This window comes from Antechinus flavipes, chromosome 3, assembly GCF_016432865.1.
Source record: "Antechinus flavipes isolate AdamAnt ecotype Samford, QLD, Australia chromosome 3, AdamAnt_v2, whole genome shotgun sequence".
Taxonomy (NCBI): domain Eukaryota; kingdom Metazoa; phylum Chordata; class Mammalia; order Dasyuromorphia; family Dasyuridae; genus Antechinus; species Antechinus flavipes.
In genome coordinates this window covers 43631789-43655734 of record NC_067400.1, presented here as the reverse complement: position 1 = coordinate 43655734, position 23946 = coordinate 43631789, and the positions used below count along the sequence as shown (strand labels likewise).

The 23946-nt window shown below is 36.1% G+C and overlaps 1 long non-coding RNA gene across 3 annotated transcripts; it reads left to right on the top strand.

Moving 5' to 3' along the window:
- LOC127557737 (uncharacterized) lies at nucleotides 1-23151 on the top strand. Of its 3 annotated transcripts, none has more exons than XR_007952609.1 (7): nucleotides 1-328; nucleotides 9431-9574; nucleotides 9838-10009; nucleotides 11323-11409; nucleotides 19422-19558; nucleotides 21605-21794; nucleotides 22944-23151. It is a non-coding gene; the product is annotated as an uncharacterized LOC127557737 (long non-coding RNA). The 3 variants fall into 3 exon arrangements; XR_007952610.1 differs by having other exon boundaries at nucleotides 9835-10009; nucleotides 21693-21794; XR_007952608.1 differs by having other exon boundaries at nucleotides 9835-10009.
- The last annotated feature ends 795 nt before the right edge of the window (nucleotides 23152-23946 follow it).

Sequence of the window (23946 nt, the reverse complement as noted above, 5' to 3'; positions counted from 1 at the left end):
AATGCTGATATAGATTAGCAAGTAGGCTGGGGGGCGGGTTCTCCCAAACGATCGGGAGGCGGCTCTGTTGGAAATTTACAAAGGAATCCACCTTTCCTTTCTGGTCATCCCCTTGGCTTTGACCCCGTTCCACCCTTAGGAGGCCTTTCCCGGCGCCCCCTCCCTCGAGTCGCGCAGCCGTTTGTTTCTCTTGAGCAGCCCGAGGCCTGAGGAACCCCGCATAACGACTGCCCCCGGTCCTCTGACCAGCCACGACCAGCCAGACCGGGCCAACCAGCTGAGCCCCCAAAGGACTTTATGTTCGATTAGAAGTTACCCGTGCCCTCTGGTAAGTAGAGAGGAGGTCGAGGACGCAGGCTGGGGAGATCCCAGTAACTGAGGGGCTAGGGGCAGGAGGGTTTCTTGGAGGAGGCAGCGCTCAAGGCAGAGGCGGATCCACTCCTAAAGGTACCTCCAAAGGGCCAGGGGTGCGGAGCGGGGGAGGCTGAGGACCATCTGCCGCGTCAAACATCTAGAGAAAACAACTCAGTGAAAAATGTTGTTCACAACCCCGAAATCTTAATTCATTAAAAATCCGACTTTTTTGCTCCATCGCTCTTTTTAATTATTCTCTCCTAGGCCTTGAGCCTTCCTTCGGAGCAGCCACAGTCTGACTTTGTGTCTGGGCCTTCACCCCAACTCGCTCGGCATTTAGGGGACATTGCAGACTTGACACAAAATTCACAAGGAAATTATTCCATGGTCTTTCCCCATCTACTCCACGATAAAGCATCTCCTCTAGGCTTGGCCCTGCTGATTCCCAGATTTTTAATAGTTCTTTCAAGTTACCGCTATCTTGATGGCACTTGGCTCCTGCCATTGGAATGGTCCTTGACAGCTCCTCGATGGTTATTAGCTCGGTTATAAATCATTATCTCCATAGAAGTCATGTTGTGAAAGAAAACATAGATCTTCCCCCCCCCCCAAAAAAAAAAACCTTCAAAAAAAGAAAAGAAAAGAGAAGAAAAAGAAGAGAAGAAGGGAAGAGGAGAAGGAGAAGGAGAAGAAATAGAGAGTGTACTTCAATCTGTATTCAGACACAATCAGTTCTTTCTCTGGGAATGGATAGGATTTTTCATCTTAAATCCTTCAATATAGACTGTATCATTCGGTTGTCTAGAATAGCAAAGTCATTCACAGCTGATCATCCCAGAATATTGCTAGTACTTTGTACACAGTACATTTCACTTTACTTGAGTTCATGAAGGACTTTCCAGGGTTTTCTGAGAGCACCCTACTTATTATTTCCCATAGAAGAAGAATATTCCATCTTAATCACTTAATCACAATTTATTCAGCCATTTCCCAATTCATGGGCATCCCCTCAGTTTTCTTTTCTTTTCTTTTTTGCCCTGAGAAGAGAGTTGCTTTAAATATGTTTGGATATATAAGGTTCTTTTCTTTTAAAAAAAAATCTCTTTTGGAATACAAGATTTTGCAGGGGTAAATGTTGAAAACTATCTTTGTATGTATTGTGAAAAATAAAAAGCTATTATTAAAAAATAATCTCTTTTGGGATTCATGCCTCATAGTGGTATTGTTAGGTCAAATTTTATAGCCCTTTGGCTATAGTTTATATCTTTTGATCATTTATCAATTGGGACATGTCTCTTATTTTTTATATATCTGTCTCAGTTTCCTATATGTTTGAGAAATAAGGCCTTATCAGAGAAACTTGCATCAAAATTCTTTTTACAATTCCATTTGCTAATCGTAATTCTCCCCATTTATTCTATTTTCTCTTTCCTTTTACCATATTCCTCATCAGAAATGTTTTGCTACTGACCATTCCCTTCCCCAATATGCCTTCTCTTTTATGCCCTCTCACCTTCCTATATCCTAGTCTCCTATTTTGCAGCAAGATGAGTGTGTATTTTCTCTTTAAGCCAATTCTGAGAACAGTAAGGTTCAGTTATTCCCTGTCTCATCCCTCTCTTCTCCTCTACTTGCGTATTTTTTTTTGCCTATTTTATGGTAGATAATTTATGCCATTCCACTTCTCCCTCTCATGTCTTGATTTTATTTTTATAAATATATCTTCATATTCAACTCACACTTGTGCCCTCTGTCTATATATATAATCCTTCTAATTGCCATAATAATAAGAAAGTTCTGAGTTACAAGTATGATCCTCCCATGTAGGAATGTAAGCAGATAAATCTTAAAAAGTCCCTTATGATATCACTTTTCTGATTACCTCTTTATGCTTTTCCTGAGTCCTATTTGAAAGTCAAATTTTATATTCAGCTCTGGCCTTTTCATTATGAATGTATGAAAATACTCTATTTCTTTGAATTACCAACTTTTCCCTTGAAGGATTATACTCCATTTTGCTAGGTAGCGTCATTGCTCTCTGGGAGATCATATTTTAACCCTCCAGTCCTTCAATGCAGATGCTGCTAAATCTTGTATTATCCTAATTGTGGCTCCACCATTATTGAATTGTTTATCCCTGGATGTTTACAATATTTTCTCTTTGGCTTGGGAGTTCTGAAATTTGGCTGTAATGTTCCTGGGGATTTTCATTTGGGGATCTCTTTTAGGAGGTGATTGGTGGATTCATTCAATTTCTGTTTTATCCCCTGGTTCTAGAATATCAAAACAGTGTTCCTTGATAATTTCTTGAAAGATGATGTCCATGCTCCTTTTTTGATCATGACTTCCAGGTAGACTAATAATTTTTAAATTATCTCTCCCTGGATCTATTTTCCAGGTCAGTTGTTTTTCCAAAAAGATATTTTACATTTTTGCTATTTTTTTCATTCTTTTGTTTTTGCTTTATTTTATTGTATCTTTGTTTCTCATAAAATCACTAGTTTTGATTTGTTCAATTCTAATTTTTAAGAAATTATTTTCTTTAATGAGATCCTCTCCCATTTGACCCATTTTGCTTCTTAAGGCATTTTTCACCTCAATAGCTTTTTGCCTTTTCTTTTGCACAAAGTCTTCCAGCTCTCTTCTTAATTTTTCCTCTAGCTTTCTTACCTTTTCAAAATTCCTTTTGAGCATTTTCATGGCCTGAGACAAATTCTTATTTTTCTTGGAGGCTTTGGATGCTTTGACTTTGTTATCTTCTTCTGAGTTGTCTTCCTTAATGCAAGAAAGTAATTTTTATGATCAGAATCATTTTTCTATTGTCTGCTCATTTTCTTAGCCTGTTACTCAGCTTTTAACTCTTTGTTAAAGTAGGGCTCTGTTTCTAGGGTGTGAGGTACACTGTCCCAAGCTTCAGGGGTTTCATGCAGCTGTTTTCAGAGATCCTTCTAAGGACCTGATCCCAAGCATCCTTTTCTGCCCTAGAACTATTAGAGTGTCCCCATACCTCTATACCTATAAGATCCAGTATGCTAAAGCAACTTTATATCTAATATGCCTAAAGCAACAAAGTAACTAAAGCAAAGAGTCCTTCCTCAGTGCTAGTAAAGAGACTTCCTGTGAGCTGAGGCCTCCGAAAGCTACCACAGCCCCCATTGGTACCACTAGCCTATTCCTGGTATGCTAGTTTCCCAAAGCCCTCTCACCGTACTGACAAATTGTTCCTACTGACTTTCCAAGTTGTCTTTGTTGTCTCTGGACTGAGAGGTCCAATACCACCAGTGCTACTGATAATTCTGAGACCTGTTCCAGCTCTGCTGGTACTGGGGCAGGGGCTATGTTGGGACTCCATCCTGTTTTTCCACCCTTGTGCTATAGAACTTTTCTGCTGATCTAAGTTGCCTTCGGCTGGAAATTTGTTCTACTCGGCTTTTTGTGTGTTCTGGTTCTCTACAGAATCAATATGTAAAGGAATTTGGAGAGGTTAGGGGAAAACATGATGAGTTCCTGCCTTTACTGTGCCATCTTGGCTCTGCCTTCAACTACCAGTTTTTTTTATTAAAATTTTATCATTAGCTTTTGTTTTTACATCACCTTCATTTTTCTCAGTGTCCCTACTTTTCCCTCTCCTATAGAACCATCCAATATTATGATGAATATTAATTCAAACAAAAAGACCAAGAAATCAGCAAAAACCAATCAGTACATTAAGAACTATGAAACTATGTGCAATATTCCTCCCTGTGGATCTCTCATCTCTGCAAAGAGATCGGAGAAGCATCTTCCTCTGTCTTTAGCTCAACACTTGTTCTTTATAATTCTGCCAAGTTCACTTATATGTGTTATGATTGATCTTTTTACTTGTTGTAGTCATTGTGTATCTTGTTTTCTTCCCTCTGATTGATGAATTCATTTTTAAATCAGTTCACACAAAGTTTTCTGTGCATCTCTGTATTCAACATATTGATTATTTCTTACGACACAGTAATATTCCCTTCCATTCATATACTATAATTTGTTTAGTCATTTCCCAATGCGTATCTGTTTTGTTTCCCGTTCTTTACTTCCACAAAAAAAAATGCTTCATAAATATTTTTGCATAATACTTGGTATGTTTATGTGAGAACTCTCTTATTATCAGTGAACTCATTGAGAAATATGGGTAAATAGTGGAATTTCTCAAATAGCATGGAAATTTTAGTTGCTTTACTTGCATAATTCCAAAATACTTTCTATAATAATCACGTTGATTCTCAGATCCATTGATGTATGATTGTGACTTTTTCCATCATCACTCCCAACATTGAATGTTACAATCTTTTTTTGTCTTTGCCAATTTGCTTTGCAAGCTTGATTTGCATTTATCCTAATATTTGTGATTTGACACATTCTTTCATACAGTTATTAATAGGTTGCACTTTTTTCCCGATAAATGTTTATTCATATCTTTGGTTCTTTAAACACTTGTCTATTGGGTAATGGCTTTTAGACATACACATGTGCAGAAGTATGTGCACAGACACACAAGGGAGAAATCTTTGTATAAATCTATATGGTGTGTGTCTATATACACATACATACATATTTATAGATGTATAAATGAACTTTGTGTTTGATGTGTATACATATACATATGGTGAGAGAGCAAAACCTAGTTTGAATAAACATGTGACAAATTCACAATGACCATTCTCTTTGGCAAAAGGCATGAGGTTTACATGGCTTAAGAGGAAGAGGTTACATATAAAATAAATGAAGGGATACAATAGACTCCAGGAATGCTAAATATGAAATAGAGTTGAGAGAGCATATAGTTAGACCAATCAGAGATAGATAGAGTAAGGAGAAAAATGCCTTTAGAGGGAAGGCACTATGAGGGAGAGAAAAAAAAAGAGTATCTCATAGTGGGCTTAGTTCTAAAAAGAATTTAGCAAAGCTCTTCATCATAAGCAGAACTTTTGGGGGAAAGATAGTTGGGGTTTCTCAGGTATAAAAGTAGAAACTCCTCAGAGGGTCAAAGAGCCAGATGGAATGCATCCTATCTGGAAGACCTATCTAAAAATAAACTAATCTATATCTCAGAGGTTGTTTAAAAATGCACAAAGGTTTGAGGGATAAATAAGTTCCATCCTCATAATCATGCTATACAAACAGAATAGTCTGGGAACTTCATTTTATCTAATAACAGTTGCTTGGGCTAGATAGTCAGTTCATATCACATACGTATATTATTAGATAATGTCCATATAAAAATCTATTAGTTGACTGTATCTTAGAAACCAGATTATTTTTAAAAACTTTATTTTCAAAATATATGCATAGAGAATTTTCAACACTCAACCCTGCAAAATCTTGTTTCAAATTTTTTTTCTCCTCCCTCCCCCCGCAGTTGACAAGTAATCCAATATATGTTAAACATGTGCAATTCTTCTATATATATTTCCACAATTATCATGCTGCATAAAAAATCAGATCAAAAAGGGAAAAAATGATAAAGAAAACAAAAAGCTAGCAAACAACAACAAAAAAAAAGTGAAAATACTGTGTTGTGATCCAATCTCAGTCCCCAGATGGTTTTCTTCATCACAAATCCTTTGGAATTACCCTGAATCACCTCACTCTTGAAAAGAGCCACATTCTCTCTTCAACAATGAGATAATTCAAACCAGTTCCAATTGTTTAGGAATGAAGAGAGCCATCTACACCCAGAGAGAGAGCTATGGGAAATGAGCATGGACCGCAACATAGCATTTCCACTCTTTCTGTTGTTGTTTGCTTGCATTTTTGTTTTACCTCTCAGGTTTTTTTATCTTCTTTCTAGATCCTATTTTTCTTGTGTAGTAAGATAACTGTATAAATATGTATACATATGTTGGATTTAACATATACTTTAACATATTTAACATGTTATTGGACTATCTGCCATCTAGGGAAGGGGGTAGGGAGAAGGAGGGGAAAAGTTGGAACAGAAGACTTTGTAAGGGTTGATGTTGAAAAATTACCCATGAATATGTTTTGTAAATAAAAAGCTATTATAATAATAAAAATTAAAAAATTTTTTAAAGAGCCACATTCATCAAACTTGATCATCACATAATCTTGTTGTTGTTGTGTGCAATGTTCACTTGATTCTACTCACTTAACTTAGCATCAGTTCATGTAAGTCTTCTCAGACCTTTCTAAAATCATTCTACTGGTCACTTCTTATAAAATAATAATCTTCTATAACATTCATATGCCAATCTTATTCAGCCATTCTCCAACTGATGATCATCCACTCAGTTTCCAGTTTCTTTCCCTTACAAAAAAGTCTTGCTACAAACATTTTTGGACGTGTGGATCCTTTTCCCTTTTTTAAGATCTCTTTGGTATATAAGCCTAGTAGAAACACTGCTGGATCAAAGATATGCAGTTTAATAGCCCTTTGGGCATAGTTCCAGATTGCTCTCCAGAATGGTTGGATCAGTTCACAACTCCACCAACAATATATCAGTGTCCAAGTTTTCCCATATCCCCTCCAACATTCATCATTATCTTTTCCTGTCATCTTAACCAATCTGAAAGGTTTGTAGTGATACCTCTGAGTCGTCTTAATTTGCATTTCTCTGATCACTAGTGATTTAGAGCACAACATAGTATTTTCACTTTTTTTTGTTATTATTTGCTTGCTTTTTGTTTTCTTTATCATTTTTTCCCTTTTTGATCTGATTTTTTATGCAGCATGATAATTGTGGAAATATATGTAGAAGAAATGATTTTAATTTCTTCATCTGAAAATTATCTATTCATATCCTTTGACTATTTATCATTTGGAGAATGGTTTGTATTCTTATAAATTTAATATATTTTAGAAATAAGACCTTTATCAGAACTCTTGGGTGTAAAAATGTTTTCTTAGTTTTCTACTTCCCTTCTAATCTTGTCTTCATTGGTTTTGTTTGGACAAAAACTTTTAAATTTAATATAATCAAAATGATCCATTTTGCATTTCATAATGTACTCTAGTTCTTCTTTGGCCACAAATTGCTTTCTTCTCCGCAGATCTAAGAAGTAAAGTATCTTTTGTTCTTTTATTTTGCTTATAGTATCACTATGTCTAAATCATGAACCCAAAAAAATAGATTCTTATCAGAGAAATTTGATACAAGGCTTTCTCCACCAGGTACCTGTTTCAGTCCTTAACATATATGTATTACATTGGTTGTACAGAAGTTTTTCAATTTCATGAAATCTAACTAAGTTCATGGTGTCCATCTTAAAGTGAATAGGATCTTCACTCTATCATGACAAAGTTGGAAAGAGAACAAAAATGTCTGATTGTTTTAAAGATGCAGCTTGCCCAAAAAGTTATCAAACTGTGCATACCCTTTGATCTAGCAGTGCTACTACTGGGCGTATACCCCAAAGAGATACTAAAGAAAGGAAAGGGACCTGTATGTGCCAAAATGTTTGTGGCAGCCTTGTTTGTAATGGCTAGAAATTGGAAAATGAATGGATGCCCATCAATTGGAGAATGGTTGGGTAAATTGTGGTATATGAATGTTATGGAATATTATTGTTCTGTAAGGAATGACCAGCAGGATGAATACAGAGAGGCTTGGAGAGACTTACATGAACTGATGCTGAGTGAAATGAGCAGAACCAGGAGATCATTATATACTTCAACAATGATACTGTAGGAGGATGGATTCTGATGGAAATGGATTTCTTCGACAAAGAGAAGATCTAACTCAGTTTCAATTGATCAGTGATGGACAGAAGCAGCTACACCAGCTGGGAAATGAATGTGAACTGTTTGCATTTTTGTTTTTCTTCCCGGGTTATTTCTATCTTCTGAATCCAATTCTTCCTGTGCAACAAGAGAACTGTTTGGTTCTGCACACATATATTGTATCTAGGATACACTGTGACATATTTAACATGTATAGGACTGCTTGCCATCTGGGGGCGGGGGTGGAGGGAGGGAGGGGGAAAGTCGGAACAACAGTGAGTGCAAGGGATAATGTTGTGAAAAATTACCCAGGCATATGTTCTGTCAATAAAAAGTTATAATTATTAAAAATAAAATAAAATAAAATAAAGATGCAGCTTGCTCTGGCTACAAAGATAATCAAGAGTCTTTTTCTCCCCTGAGATAGAGGAGAGCAGAATGTCTTCTTCCAGAAACTGGCAATCCTAGCCTCTCCTAAGTTAGTGCTTCATTTTAGGTACATATATTTACAACCCACATATATGTGTGTGTATATTTATATATATATGTACATGCATGTGTAGGTATATGTATGTGTACATATATAGTTACATGTACGTACAGATGTAATTTTTCCCCTGATATCTGCCTTAGCTGCCTCCCAGAAATTTTGATGTTACATCATTATAATTTTCATTCACAAAATTATTCCTTGTTTTGATGATCTATTTGTGGAGCCACACATTACTTAGGATTTCATTGTTAAGTATTCATTTGTCTGCATCTTTTCATTTGTGATAACCACCAGATTTTTTCCTTGAGTTCAGAAAGGACTTTGACTTCTTTTGTTGATGTCATTGCCCCCATGAAAAGGAGTAGGTAAAATAGGATGCCACCGAGAAATAAGTCCGGAGATCTGATCATATACTCTTCCCATTTACATAGATAGATGGATGGATGGATGGATGGATATAGACACAGACACAGACACAGACATACTCCATTCCAGTGAAACTGACCTCCTAGCTATCCCCCAACCCAGAATATTTGTCTCCTGCCTTTACTCAGGAGGTTTTCTGTCTTCCATCAATTGCCTTAATTTTCTATTTTTCTGCAAAGTAAAACTCTGAAGCCAATTTGCCTCTGAGGTTTTTCCTGATCCCCTAATGTCCTCCCCCTCTTAAAATATTTTCAGTTCCTTTTGGATTGACTTTTGATGCAAAGGACCTCTTTCTTTGGCCTTGGTTTTCTCATCTGTAAAATAAGAGGTTGCTTTAAATCCTGGGATCATAATTTATCACAATGCAACTGCATCTGTAGCATATTAGCCAAACTCTGAGATATTTATAAAATGGTCTTAGAGAGTGTTTTTCTTTAACCTTCTAGTGGCCAAATGTCCAAGGCCCCGAGAGTGAATGCAAAGCTCTAACAACATGCTCTCTCCAACTAAATCTTCCAATACAAGGAATCAAGTATCTTGTCTATGCTGAAGAACTTACTGGTGTTCATGGAAAAGTGATTGCTTTCAAGGTAATTTTGTAAAATTACAATTTATGAGGCCCCCCAGAAAATAATTCCAGGTTACTGAGAGACTAGACATGCCTTGAGGAGCTCTGCCTTCATTTGTAAGGCTGCTGCATTGCTTTGGGATGTGGTTGTCCAATAACTGGATTCTGGGAAGGAGAGTCATTTAAAATTCTGAGCTAAGACCTCAGAAGGTTCTGGAACGTAGGGACTATAACTAGTGGGTGGGAAATATTCTCCTCCATCAGTTTGTATGACTTTCTTAGCAGGATGTGCTGTGTAGAATGTGCACACTGCCTGGGAGGCTGCCTCCTTCCTCTGATGTTGTTTGGTATCCTGTCAAATATCCTGCTCTGCTTCCCTGTAATGACCGTAGTGAAATTTGAACAACTTAGTGATGAAGTCACATACTTTGGAGGAATAATCGGATGTGGGATAATAGTGAGTAAAACAAACTCTGCCAAATCTCCTGTGGCTCACCTTCACCTCTGGGAATAGGGTGGGGGGATTGGGCTGGCTTGGGCCCCTTCCATTTCATCAGTGTTTGGGCATTTGAAGAATGCATTATAAAGTACTGTCAGTTGCTGACAGAAATCCTCCCTTGTCCTGCTAAGAAGCCAGAGGTTCAGTGTTCTCATATGTTCTTTTAACAGCTAATGTGAGGAAAGCTCCATCTTGCTGCTTCTCTCATTAAAATAAAATCCTGGCCTTGTCTATTGAGTGTTTTTGGCCAACAGAATCATCAAACTATGTCTGTCACCCATGATCCTATTCAAAGGAGACCTTACTCTTTTGTCATGGAAGTAGCTTTGAAAAAAGCAATATTCTTTTTAAAACCCAGTTTATTTAAAAGTCCTCCAAAAAACCTTATTCCTACATGAATTGCTTCTGAGTACTCATAGATCTTCAGCAACTATTTCCATATCCACAGTTATAAATAGGAAGGGAAACTGGGGCTTTGCTTCAGTGTATGGAATTTAGAGGTCCTTGAAGGGTCTTCAAATTCTAAATTAACCAAAATATCTGTAGTGAAGTTTATTTCTCATTTAGCCAGGAAGTTATCCACCTACCTCTGAGAAGGCCTCCCAATAACTTATTGAACAAGTGAGAGCACATTTTGTATCAGTATGTGCTGTCCCAGATACAAGTATTCCTAGTATCATCCTTTGTCATAACCTTTACTTTCTAACAGCATCTTCAGACCAGCTTTCCTCTATGCTAAATGATGATGAATTACTTTGTTTTTTGAATGTAGCCTTCTATGTGATCATTAAGAAAGGACTACAGTTCGGATGTTGGCCTTCATTTGATCAGCTCTACTCACAATCAAGGGAGAGCCATCCCCTATATATGATATTTCATCTCTTACCCCAGAGTCTTCAGTGCAGACTCTTCAAATGAGATATTTGTCAAGTGTTTAGTAAGGGTTATATAAATGCTTATTCCTTTCCCCTTCTTTTTCACTCCCCTTCCTTTCAAGTCTAAATTGAAAGCTGATCAAACTTTGCATTCTTTACACCTCAGCTTGTAAATCATTTCCTAACTACAGATATATTTAAAAGCATCAGAGAACCCATTTGCTCTTTTAACATGACTCCATTAAGAGTGCTCAGTGATTCATAAAAGAAATTCCCACTTTTTTAGTTCCTTTTTTAGAGCCTTTTAATCTGTTTTGTTTCATAAGGACTGGGGAGCTCCCTGAGTTCCTTTCCAAAGCACCCAAACTCATTTTCTTTGTTTCCAATTCTTGACAGATGATCTTTCCTGCTTTCACATTTCTGAGTATGGGGACAAAAATGAAGAAATGTCCTAAATGTAAGTGCTGTTGGCCAAGGTGTTTGGTAAGTGAATACATGATGGTAATAGCCAATGGAACCTCAGATGGATCAGGGGATCCAAATTTGGGAGGGTCCTGATCTTAAGGGTGCTAGACAGTAAGATGATAGGATATGTCCTGACCACTAGTGATTAAAAGAAACTACCACAACATTTTACACACAGTAACTGACATTTAAATATCATTTTAAGTGTTTCAAAGAATTTTGTAGGTATTATCTTATCTCCCTTGAGTCTCACAAGAACCCTGGAAGGTAAGATCCCTATAGAGCTCTACAGGGATCCATTAAAACAGATAAGCAAACTGAAGCCTGAGTTAATTAAGTGACTTGCCTATGATCACACACCTAGTAACCCTGAGAGGTGGAATTTAAATTTAGAACTTTCTGATGCTGAGTCCAGTAATAACAATGATGATGATGATATAATACCTTAAGGTTTACAAAACACTTTACAAATATTGTCTTATTTGATCCTCACAATAACCCTGGGAGGTAGTTCTTTTTACTTGGACTAATTTTACAGATAAGGAAACTGAGGTACCTAAAAGTTAAGTGACTTGTTCAAAATCATACAGCTAGTAGATCTATAAAGTTGGATTTGAACTCAAATTTTGATTCCATGATTGGTCCACAGACTTGCCTCTTTGGAGCTCTACCCACTACCCACAGTATCTCTTATTTCGCATATTTAATGTAAAAAGTGTGCTTGGCTAGACTCATGGGGAATAGAACTCTGTTCCACTCCCTGTTGTGTAGCAGGTAATGGGTTTATAGAGTTGGTTTATAACTTAAGAAATCCTGACCTCAAATTAAAGGGATTAGGCAACTGAATCTCACACTTTTCACCTACCTACTCACTGAATACATATGTGCTTGAAAAGTTTCTTGTTAGATACAATTTGTTCTGTGAACCCCAGTCCACCATGAAATTAATTTGTCATCAAGTCTGCATTAACACCTACTATGTGTGCAAGGAATACAAAGTTATGAGTGAAATAGTCCTAAGTTTATACACTAACCAAGGGAGGCAGTAGATAAATTTGCATATAGTTGCAGAGAAAAAGGATATCAAATTATACATGACTATTTTGGGGAATTAGGAAAGTCTGGAGAGACCAGAGGCTATAACAACCAGAGTCTGAAATGTTAGAACAAGAGTGACCATCACGGAATCCATTAATTTGTCTTGTTGCTAGAAACAGCCCTTTCACTTCTAAAGAGTCTCTTGGTAATGAGTTTAATGTGAGAAAGAAAATAATTCTCTAGTTGTGGGATTGGGACTAAAACCTAGAAAAAGTCCTTGCCAAAAAGTAAACTTTCCATTTTGTGACAACAAGTAAGAAAAAGATGGAATTAATACATGATGAGGGGTTATCTCATGACCTAGAAAACCATTGTATTTGGAAGGAAACTGTCCCTATGAACTATTAAGCAGAGAACTTTCAACACCCTGATTCAGATGTGGGCAAAGCAGAAAGACACACTGTGTTGTTACAAATATAGCTGAGTCTATATCTATAGAGTTTTATATGTATATAACAGATATATATATATATATAAGAAAGACTATAAAAAAGTCGAATGATTTCCTCCATGCTAGACCAGGAATAGTCTTGGTCCAAAGGGTGCAAACACCAATTGGAAAGATCAATTTTCACCCCAGATTTTAAAGGTTTTATAATGATGTTTTGTTTCTCATCTTTCTAGCACTGATTATCTCAAGTCTTTAAGACCTGGCACCATATTTAGATACTCATAGAAACACTGATGCTTCTGAGATAAATGCTTTGGACATATTCTTCCATTTTGCATCCTAGACCAAATTCCTCCCAATGCCTTTCTTTATGGAGCATAAATTGATATTTGAGCATATTCTACTTTGTATTTGCCACTCTGCCTGGTTTTAACTCCACAAAATAAGATGTGTCTATACTGGGTACCTTCTCGTATCCCCTCTCCCCAAATCCTTCTTATCCTCATCTTTCCTGTCTCTACCCATTAGATTGTAAGCCTCTTGAGGACAAGGACTTTCTCGTTATTAATTGCATTCTCAGGGCTTAGCTCAGTGCTTGACACATAGTAGGTACTTAATGGTTATTGGATTTATTATTTGGTTAGACCAAAAAAAAATTACTTTCTCCCATTTAGAGTTGGACAATTTTGTTGTCTTTTCCACTAGTCGTATGGTTTCTGCATTTATTTTTGAGTTCTTCTTAAAAACACATTCCAGAGTTATATAACAACTACAGTTATTACTCCTGTACTTCCCCTTATTTCTCTCCTTTCCTTTTTGTTTCCTGGTACCTCTACAATCCCTCCCCCAGGATGATATAAACATCAGTCCTTCCAACTCAATTTACTTTCCACTGTGCCACACTAATTTAAGATGCCATGTCCATTCTTTTTCTTTACCTCCAATCCTAATGCTGCCATATGAGAGTACAAGGATGGCACTGAGTGACTGAAAATCTTAATCTTTGAAATCTTTTGATGATTTTTAGAGTAGAATGAAAATTCCCTAATACATCTTATATCTATCTTGAATAAACATTGTGAACATACTCCATTATGTTCAAAAAAATCTCCTATATTAATGGGGAAAAAATCAATCTCTAAAAGAAGTGATGTCAGAAGTTCAAGAAGCACAAGGATTCTTGTTGATAAATGTCACCTCTGGCACTATAAATAATGGCGGCATCTTCATCAGCACATAAAGTACAATCCATAGCAGGTACTCTGTAAATGGAAAAAAAAAGAATGGATAAGCAAGTACCTTTTCATTAGGTATTAGGCTGAGTGACCCTAATTCATATCACCTTGATTACTATATACATACATACAATTATACAATAAGAATTTATTAAAACACCAACTATGTGTTAGGTGCTTTACTAAACTCTGGGGAGGCAAAAACAAAAACTGAAATTGTCCCTGCTCTCCAGGAGCTCATCTTTTATCAAATTTAAGCATGCAAACATACTTAAATATACATAGATTCCTTTGTTTATACAGAATAGATATAAGATAGTTTTAGAAGAGAAGGCAGTTGGAGAACCAGGAAAGGCTTCATCTAAAAGTGGTGTTTAAGGGAAGGGAAGGGAACAAGCATCTACTAAACACCTACTTTTTCAGGCACTATGCTAAGACTTTACAATTCTTATGGGAAGTAGATATTATCATCTACATTTTTGGAAACTGAGGCACACAAACATTAAGTGACTTGCCCAGAATTGCACAGGTAGGTTTTAAAGAAATTAGGGATGATGTGAAGAGGAGTTGAGAAGAGATTGGATTCTAGATATATATAACAGTTGCAAAATAAAACTTGCACCAGTGCATAAGCATGGAGCTAGGAGATGGGATGGCTTATGTGAGGAAGAGCAAGGCCAGTTTTGACTTGATCACAGAATATGATAAAAATCGTAATATAGAGAGTCAATGGGATGTCATGACATGGTCAGTTATGCACTTGAGAAAAATCATTTTGGCAACTATTTGAGTGAACAGAGGCTAAGATCAGAGAGACCAAATATAGACTGTTATGCAACAGTCTATATTATTATATAGACTATATAGTCTATTATAATAATCTATGTAATAGACTATAGCAATACTCCATAGAAGTGGTGAGAATTGAATCAAGATGATGGTGATGGTGTGAAGAAAGCAGAAGAGGATGGATGTTATAGGGGAGTTATGTTGTAATCAGACCTGATAAGATTTAGCAAGTAATTGGAGAGTGGGTAGCCATAGGTAATTACAATGATTGGCAAGGTAAGGGGTACCCTCCACCAAAATCAAGATGTTTGAAAGAAGAGTGAGTTTGCAGGGGAAAGATGAGTTTTGTTTTCAAAAAGTTGCTTCTGAGAGAGATCTCTTTGGTACATTCAGATTGAAATATCTACTGTATAATTGGTAATGAAATATGAAACTCGGGAGGGAGACTATGACAAGATAGGTAGCCCTAGAAGACATTTGCATAGGAACAACAGATAAATTCATAGGAACTAATGGGTCACCAACTGAAGAATAAAGAAAGAAAAAAAGAAGAGACTCCTCAAGAAATTTGGAATACAACTACAACTACAGTTACTGGTTGTGAGGAAGATGATGATCCAGCAAAAGGCATAAAGAAGAAATCAGAAAGGTTAGAAGTAAAAAGTAGGAAAGAACAGGGTCACAAAAATCCAGAGAATATCTAGGAAAACAGGGTGATCAACAGTACCCCATGTTACCAAAGGTCCCAAAAGAATGAGGATTGAGAAAAGGTAGTCACATGTGAAAAATAAAAGATTATTAGTAGATTTGGAAAGAGCAGTTTCAGTAGCATGATGAGTTTAGAAGTCAGGTTGCAGAATCTCTGTCATTAATGAGAGAAGAACTGGTGTGAAGACCGAGTTAGCACCCTGGATGCCTTAGAATCAGCCAGAGTCAGGATAAGCAAAAGTCCTTGGTCTTTATTCTTGGTCTTTAGAGGTAGAAGTGAAGGGAATGGACATAGGAATCTCCACACCTCTCCTCTTCATCTCCCACCCAAAAGTGTCTCTAGCTAGTCTTACTCCACTCCTCCCTTACAATTTTCTGGATACACCAATTGTCGAACTAGCACAGAATAGTAGGAAGGGCCATTTTTCCAAAGTGACCTCAGTACATCAACTCAAGAGTTTCAGCCCTTTATAAAGCAGAGGCAATTTTTTCTAGAAACTTGGCTGAAAAAGGGATGAATCACATAGGATGAGAACTTGAAAAGAGATTTAGATCTAGTGAAGGTTTGTTTTATTCCAGGAAAAAAAAAAGAGTTCATAATAGGCAATTCTTAAGTACTAGATAAATCTGAATTGGGAACTTAAATCTTTGTTTTTCTTTCTCTAATCAGTGAATACACTTTCCCCTTTCACACTAAAATAATAAATCTGTCACTATCCAGGGAGTGATAAAATATCTAATTGCTATTTCCATGAAGTTTCCACAGTTTTACTCTTGTTTTTCCTTTAAAATCTATAGAATGTTACCACATAACTCACTAAAACATTTCAGCATTTTTTTAAATGCAAACTTTATTCCAAAATTACTTAAAATGCCATAAATCTCTGCTGACCATGGGACAATGAATTGCTTTCCTTTTATGCATTTTTATCTTTACACTCTCCTACCTGGTCAGAGGTTTAAAAATTTAGAGAAAGATGATTACTTTTCTGAAGATTTAGAAAACTCACAAAAATTCAAATTCTTTTTTCCAGAGGAAAAAAAATGTATTTATTTTACACAAATAACGTGACAAAACAGACACAAAAGCACTTCCTAACAAAGTTCCTTTAAAAAAACAAAATCAGGTGTGCACAAATAAAAGTCCCTTTGTATGTCAGATTTGGAGGTTTTCTTATATATTTTAGATTCATTTTGTTCTATATTTAGTTGCTCCTTTCTCCTGTTTTCAGGCTTCCCCAACCCTCACCAACAATGCAGGTCTTTTGCCCTTAGGAGAATTTCTCTGATTTGTTGCCCATAGTCCCCAAACAATACATCAAGACAGACAAGTAAATTTGCAACTTCATCAACAATTTTGCAGTTAAAGAGAAAGTCCAGCCTCCAGTGCATTCTCTAAAGAAAAGTCCTTCAGTGAAAATTTTCACTGGAGTGCTTTAGAAGTCCCCTTGAGAGGCTGTCTAGGTGAATGGCTTCCTTTCCTCAGTACTTTTGTAATTGTGAACTGATGTGATGGAAATTAAGGTAAACTGAGGAAGCAAAATTCTGAACACATTCAATTGGTTGATAAGAATAACAATAAAAAGGGTCTTTAGCTTCCCAACAAGCTCAAAGACCCTTAGGATAGGTTTATAAGACTTCTTATAGTTTAAGTGGATAAAAATAGAAAAGCATATAGACAGCCACAGGATTAAGACATCTGCTTTCTCTTGGTGGAAAGGATGAGATTTGTTGTTGATTGTAGTGTCCACTTGCATTCTTTGCAAGGATAGCTAGTGGGGCAGAGATAACAGTTTTCCTTGATATAAAGATGGAACAATGATTTCTAGGAAGATGAACTAATGAACTTAATTCAAAGTCAAAGAATTGTAACTTAAGCAGTTGTGAATTGTTGATGGCAGGTACAGAATAGAACCAAGTTCAAAATGCTAATAATTTAGTTTTCTCATTTCTCAAGTATATAGGGAACTGAGTCAAATTTATTAAAATAGAGGTAATTCCGCAGTTGATCAGTGGCCAAAGGATAGATTTATTTTTCTGAAAACTATTTATAGTCATATGAAGAGCAGCTTAGATTGCAAAAGAGTAAGGGCTGGGCTTAAAGTCTAAAGGAAAATGAGTTCAAATCAAATCTTAGATACTTAGAAGCTGGGTAAGTTACTTAACTCTACCTCAATTTCCTTATCTCTAAAATGAAGAAGGAAAGGAAATGGCAAAAGCATTCCAGGATCTTTGCCAAGAAAACCAAAAATAGGGTCATGAGTTGGATATGACGGAAACTACTCAACAATAAGTCATGTGGGGGGAAATAATCTAAGGCAAATTAAAATAATTTCTGTAGTATCATCCCATACCTATCAGAAATAACAATTGTTGGAGGGGATGAGGTAAAAGGGATACAATAATGAATTGTTTGTGGAGTAGTGAACTGATCTAGCTATTCTGAAGAACAATCTGAACTATGTTCAAAGATAGGAAACTATGCATACCCTTTAATCCAGCAATACTTTTTATAGGTCTGTAATAACCCCAAAGAGATAAATGGAAAAAGAAAAGGATTTATTTATATGAAAATATTTCTTATTTTAAGTTTTAAATAATTTTTTCATTCTTCAATTAAATGTTAAAAAATCGAACTTTGGGGTTTTTTTTTAGGTCCAAATATTACTACTACCTCCCTTCCCTTTCCACTCCCTGAAACAGTAGGTAATCTGATATAGGTTAGACATGTGGAATCATGTAAAACATTTCCATATTAGTCACTTTGTGTAGGAGTATGAGAGGGAGGGGGAAAATGAGAGGGGAGGAAGAGAGGGAGGGACGAAAGAAAGGAAGGAAGGAAAGGAAAGAAGGAAAGGAAGGAAGGAAGGAAGGAAGGAAGGAAGGAAGGAAGGAAGGAAGGAAGAAGAAGGAAGGAAGGAAGAAGGAAGGAAGGAAGGAAGGAAGGAAGGAAGGAAGGAAGGAAGGAAGGAAGGGAGAGAAGGAGAGAAGGAAGGAAGGGAGGGGGAAAGGGAAGGAGGAAGAAAGGAAGCAAGGAAGAAAAAAGATGGCTTTTTTTTGCTTTGGTATGTGATATGGCTAATATGGAAACATGTTTTGCATGATTTTACATGTGTAATCATAGAAGGAGTGGGAGGGAGGGAGCGAATCTGGAACTTAAAATTTAAAAAGAAAATAATAATATGTGAACTAAGGGGAAAAATTTAAATCCATTAAATTGAGATGAAAAAGAAAGCTGTCTACTGGAGAAGAAGTCTTTACAAAAAATATCTCTGATAAAAGTTTGGTATATAAGATTGAGGAATCTAACAGACAGCTTTAACTAAGTAGCATCAATTCTGCTCACTTCAGACTATCCTTGAGCAACAAATTAAATAGTTTCAACATAACTTCTTTGTGTCTCAGTTCCACATGTGCTTCCTCAAGTACTCACTATATAAGACATTTAATAGACATTTAAACTTTACAATAGGCATTTGCCTTGAATGGTAAACTACTGCTACCATCAGTATAATCTGAATTATTACTCTGCCTATGAATGTCTTAAGGGTTTTTTGTGGATCTGACATTAGGCCATTTTTTGGCCCACACTAAATATAAGACTCTCGGCAACTCACTTAACTTATTAATACTTAGACAAGATTCTCAAATACTATTTAAGAGATGATGTTGAAAATCTTTGTCTTGGCAATTCCAATTTGTTTTAGTAAAAGAAGTTTTCTTAATATATTAAATAAAATCCCAGTTCAAGTCCCTATCAATATCCTAAAGAAGTGAAAATTACTTAATTTTATTTCTCTATTTTTCAGATGTTTAAGTCTATAATATTTGCTGCACTGGGAATTGCAGGAGGATCATATGCAATGGTAATCGCATGGATTGCTATTAAAAAGGGTCCCAAATGTGATACAGGAGATAATTTCTGGGACTATCCCTTCTATGAATGGTAAGAAAAAGCACTGCAGACACACCCTATCTTCCCATAAGAGGATTACTGTGTGGGTCTACTCAACTTGGGGAGGGTTACCTTCTCCAGAGCAAAAATCAACTTTCTTGTTATATGTTTTAGACAGTTCTTTTCAATATTAGGTGCCAGAGAGGCCAGATTGAAAATGGGGAAAACTATGGTCTTTTTCTGGGAATCTCATACAGCAAATCTCATGTGGTGAAGAGGCCAAAATAACTTTGAAAAGCTCTAAGTCAAGAGTAATAACTGTCATAAGACACTGTAGTTCAAAGGAATCTTAGAAATCTAGATTCATCACATTCATTTAAATTTTTGTCAAATATATGTAAAGACAATTTCAACATTCATTTTTTATAAAATTTTGAGTTCCAAGTTTTCTTCTTCTTCCTCCCTAAAATAGAAAGCAATTTGATATAGATTATATATGAGCAATCATGTAAAACATTTCCATATTAATCATGTTGTAAAAGAAGAAACAGAGAAAGGGGGGAAGATGAAAAAATAAAGTAAAAATAATATGGTTTGGTCTTCAGATTCCATCAGTTCTTTTTCTGGATGTGTATAGAATTTAATATTTATATGAGTCTTTTGTATCCTTTGTACTGCTGAGAATAGTTAAGTCAATCATAGCTGATCATGGCAAAATGTTACTGTGTATATTGTTCTCCTGGTTTTGTTCACTTGACTTTTGTATCAGTTCAAATAAATCTTTCCATATTTTTTTGAGAGCTGCCTGCTCATCATTTCTTATAGCACAATAGTATGCCATTATATTCATATACCACAATTTGTTCAGCCTTTTCCCAATTGATGGGCATCCTCACAATTTTCATTGTTTTTTTTTTACCACAAAAAGGGTTGCTATAGATATTTTTGTACCTATAAGTCCTTTTCCCTTTTTTTTATAATCTCTTTGGGATACAGACTTAGTAGTGCTGGATCAAAGGGGAATGCACCGTTTGATTGCCTTTTAGCATATTTCCAAATTATTCTTCAAAATGGTTGGATTCATTCACAACTCCACCAACATTCAGCACACTCATTTTAAGGTGAAGAAGGGTTACTAGTTTTTCCTATGTTATTTATATAGCTAGCAAGTGGTGAATATGGAACTTGAACCTAAATGCCTTTTATCATTGCATCTTATTTCTTTTGAAAAAAGAGAGACCCATAGACAGAGAAAGACAGAGAAACAGAGACAGACACAGAGAGAAAGACAGAGAGAGAGGCAGAGAGAGATATGGAGACAGACATAAAGAGACAGAAAAAAATTTTAGAGTCTTAGGCAAGGAGAGCACAAGGAAAGTACGAAGGAAAATGTGTGTATATATGTGTGTTTCTGTGTTACCTCTGTAACAACTAAAAATCCAATAACTAATAAGTATCTGAACTTAATACTAATTAGAGAAGCACAACTAAAGTCAAATCTTTTAAACAGTTTTCTTAAGTAAGCTTAGACTGGTCTCACTAATAAATAGGAAGTGCCAATAATGGAACAATCTTTTAATAAGGCAAAATTAGTGAAAATGGTGTTAGTTGTTTGCCAGATTAAAAAGCTAGTCTAAAGACAATTCCATGTAACCTGTACAAGAGGGAGCAAGTTGTCCTATGCAAGATAATTAAAACAACCACAGAGAATTTGTGTATCTGAATGAATTAGCAAATGGAGTTTCAGCAAGAAATTCTTGATACTAATGAAATCCACAATAGAGTGCCCAGACCATTTTGAGATCTGCATGAGATTATATTAAAGGGTTTTTTGGTGTCTAGAGTTTATGTCATTTATGGAAAGGGTTGCCATAATTATTATTAGAATTCTCATGACAAGTTGTTTTTCAAATCTTAAGATTTCATTTGCATCTTTCAAATGCCCTCTGACTATAAGTTTCTTAATGGCAGGGAAGGTGTGACTTTTCAACTCTGGCTCCATAATACCTAGCCTAGTGCCATATTTATGGCATTTAATAAAGACTTTAATAAAGTGTTTATTGAATGAATGTCTTCACCGTCTACTTCCTCACATAGGGACTATCTGACTAATAAAGTTTTGTGGCGTAAGTGCAAAAAACCTGTTGATATTGTGCCCTGGAACTTGACTCTCTTCTCCATCCAGCTGGCAGTAAGTTCTGGTCAGGTGTTAATCTGTGCAATACAACTGGTAAATGGCCTTCTTGGAGCATTATGTGGAGTGCGGCCTTGAAATGAATATTGTAAGGTAAGTTTATTGTTTTCCACTTTTCATCTCTCACCATAATCATATGAATCAACTTGAGAGAGCAGGGTTGTTTGTTAGTAGAGTCCCATAGACTGTGTCTCCCCATACATCTAGCAGAGAACTAGACCAGGAGCAAAGGGTCTAGTCTACCTGGATGGCCATAGCACATCACAGTCAAAACAATTTTGGTTGAATCCTAGAAGCAACAGTTTGGTATACAGTTAAGACATCTGCTCTCATCTCTTCAATTCTCTGAGTTCATATTGACAAAGCATGAATTTACATTTCTACACAAAGCAATTTGCAAGGACACAGAACATCGTTGTTTGGCCCCATACATAGATTCATCCATTTTCCAGAAAAATTTAGAGCTCATTAGGTAGGTGGAAAAGTCATACCTAATGATTTTACCTTAGGGGAATTTTGTATGACTCTTTCCTCATTAGTACAGAATATGCTGCTTCGAAAGCAAATGTTCTATGGATGTCTTTCTTAGCGTAAGAGAACCAGATGCCAAAGGGAAGGCTATAACATCTATAACATTGAGTCTTGTGAGTGTCACATAGACAAGGCTAAATTAAAAAAAAAAAACCTGCTGAATACAGAAATGCTCTAATTACTTAAATCATTTATCAGCTAAGACATCATAAAAAATTGTTAAGTCCATATGCCATTTTTCCTTGCCACATACTCTTCAATTCAATGGCAACAGACTTCCTGGATGTTCTGAAAACAAGACAATGCCATCCCTATGCTCCATGACACTCCTCCATGCATTCTCTTTCCTCATCTCTGCCTACTGGCTTCCCTGGTTTCCTTTGACTCCCAAGTAAAATCTCATTTTCTACAGTAAACATTGCCCACTATTTCCTAACTCTGATTCCTTCCCCTAATTATTTCCTATTTATCCCATATATAGCTTGTGTGTACAGTTTTGTTTCTTTGTTTTCTAGTAGATTGTGTGTCCTTGAGTAAAGGCACTGTCTTTTTCCTTTTTTATATCCCCAGCGTTTGGTATATGGTAGGCATTTGATGATTATTGATCATGTGTTGAAAGTGAAAGGATAAAATTCAAAAACTACAAATTCTCTTCTGATCTAATTAAGAATGGAATAACATAATAATATAGGATTCTTGTCTCCTTTCTAGGGTAAGTAATCTGCTTAAAGCTCTGTGATGAGCCTTGACTACCCTCATAAAAGAGCCATCATCTTTGGAAGGTTTCAAAGGATTCCCCTGCTCATTTCTTGAGGAGTTACTACTATAAGGCAGCTTTGCTGATCTCTTGTCCAAGCACCAGCTCATGAAATTCAATATTGGAAAATGTATTCAAATAAATGAAAATCAGGAAAATCAATTCTTGAATAGTGATCAAAGGACAGGAATGGTTTTCAAAAGAATTATAATCAAATACCATATGAAAATAAGTTTCAAATAATGAGTAATGCAAATTAAAACAACTCTTATGGTTTCATCTCATACCTGAAAAATTGGCAACCATGACAAAAATAGTAATGGTCAATGTTTGGGATGTCTGTAAAGGCATGAACTAATAAGTGGAGCTGAGAAATGGTTCTACTCTTGGAGTCTGGACCAACAATTTAAAGTTGTGTTAGAAATGTGACCAAACGGTTTAGATCCTTTGGCCTATAGGTCATACTACTGGGCATCCTAAGGAAATGGAAAAGAAAATGTAAGGTCCAATATTTACCAAAGTATTCATAGCACCACTTTGGATGATAACAATGAGTACTGGAAACAAGGTAGGTTTATAAAAACAAAATCCATTATTTGGTGAAGGATTGAATAAATTATAGCATATGAAGGTATTAGAATTGTCAAGATATTAGATGACACCCCGTTTTTCAGAACTAAGGCCCAACAAGCAAGTTGTGCCCTGAGCTTGACAAAACAAAGTTCTTTGTGTTAACCTTCTGGATATTCTCAGCCATAGCAAAATCCCAGAATTATTTTTGGTCATAAAACCCTGCTATGAATCAGACTTCTCATATTGTTGCTGCTACCTCTCATTACCAGGGCTACAGTTCACTGCACAGCCATAGATGTAAATAATTGATTTCCCCATACTTCCTTGGCTCCCTTCCATGAGAAGCAGGTTATGGCACATGCATCCTTGCTTGCAATTCATTTA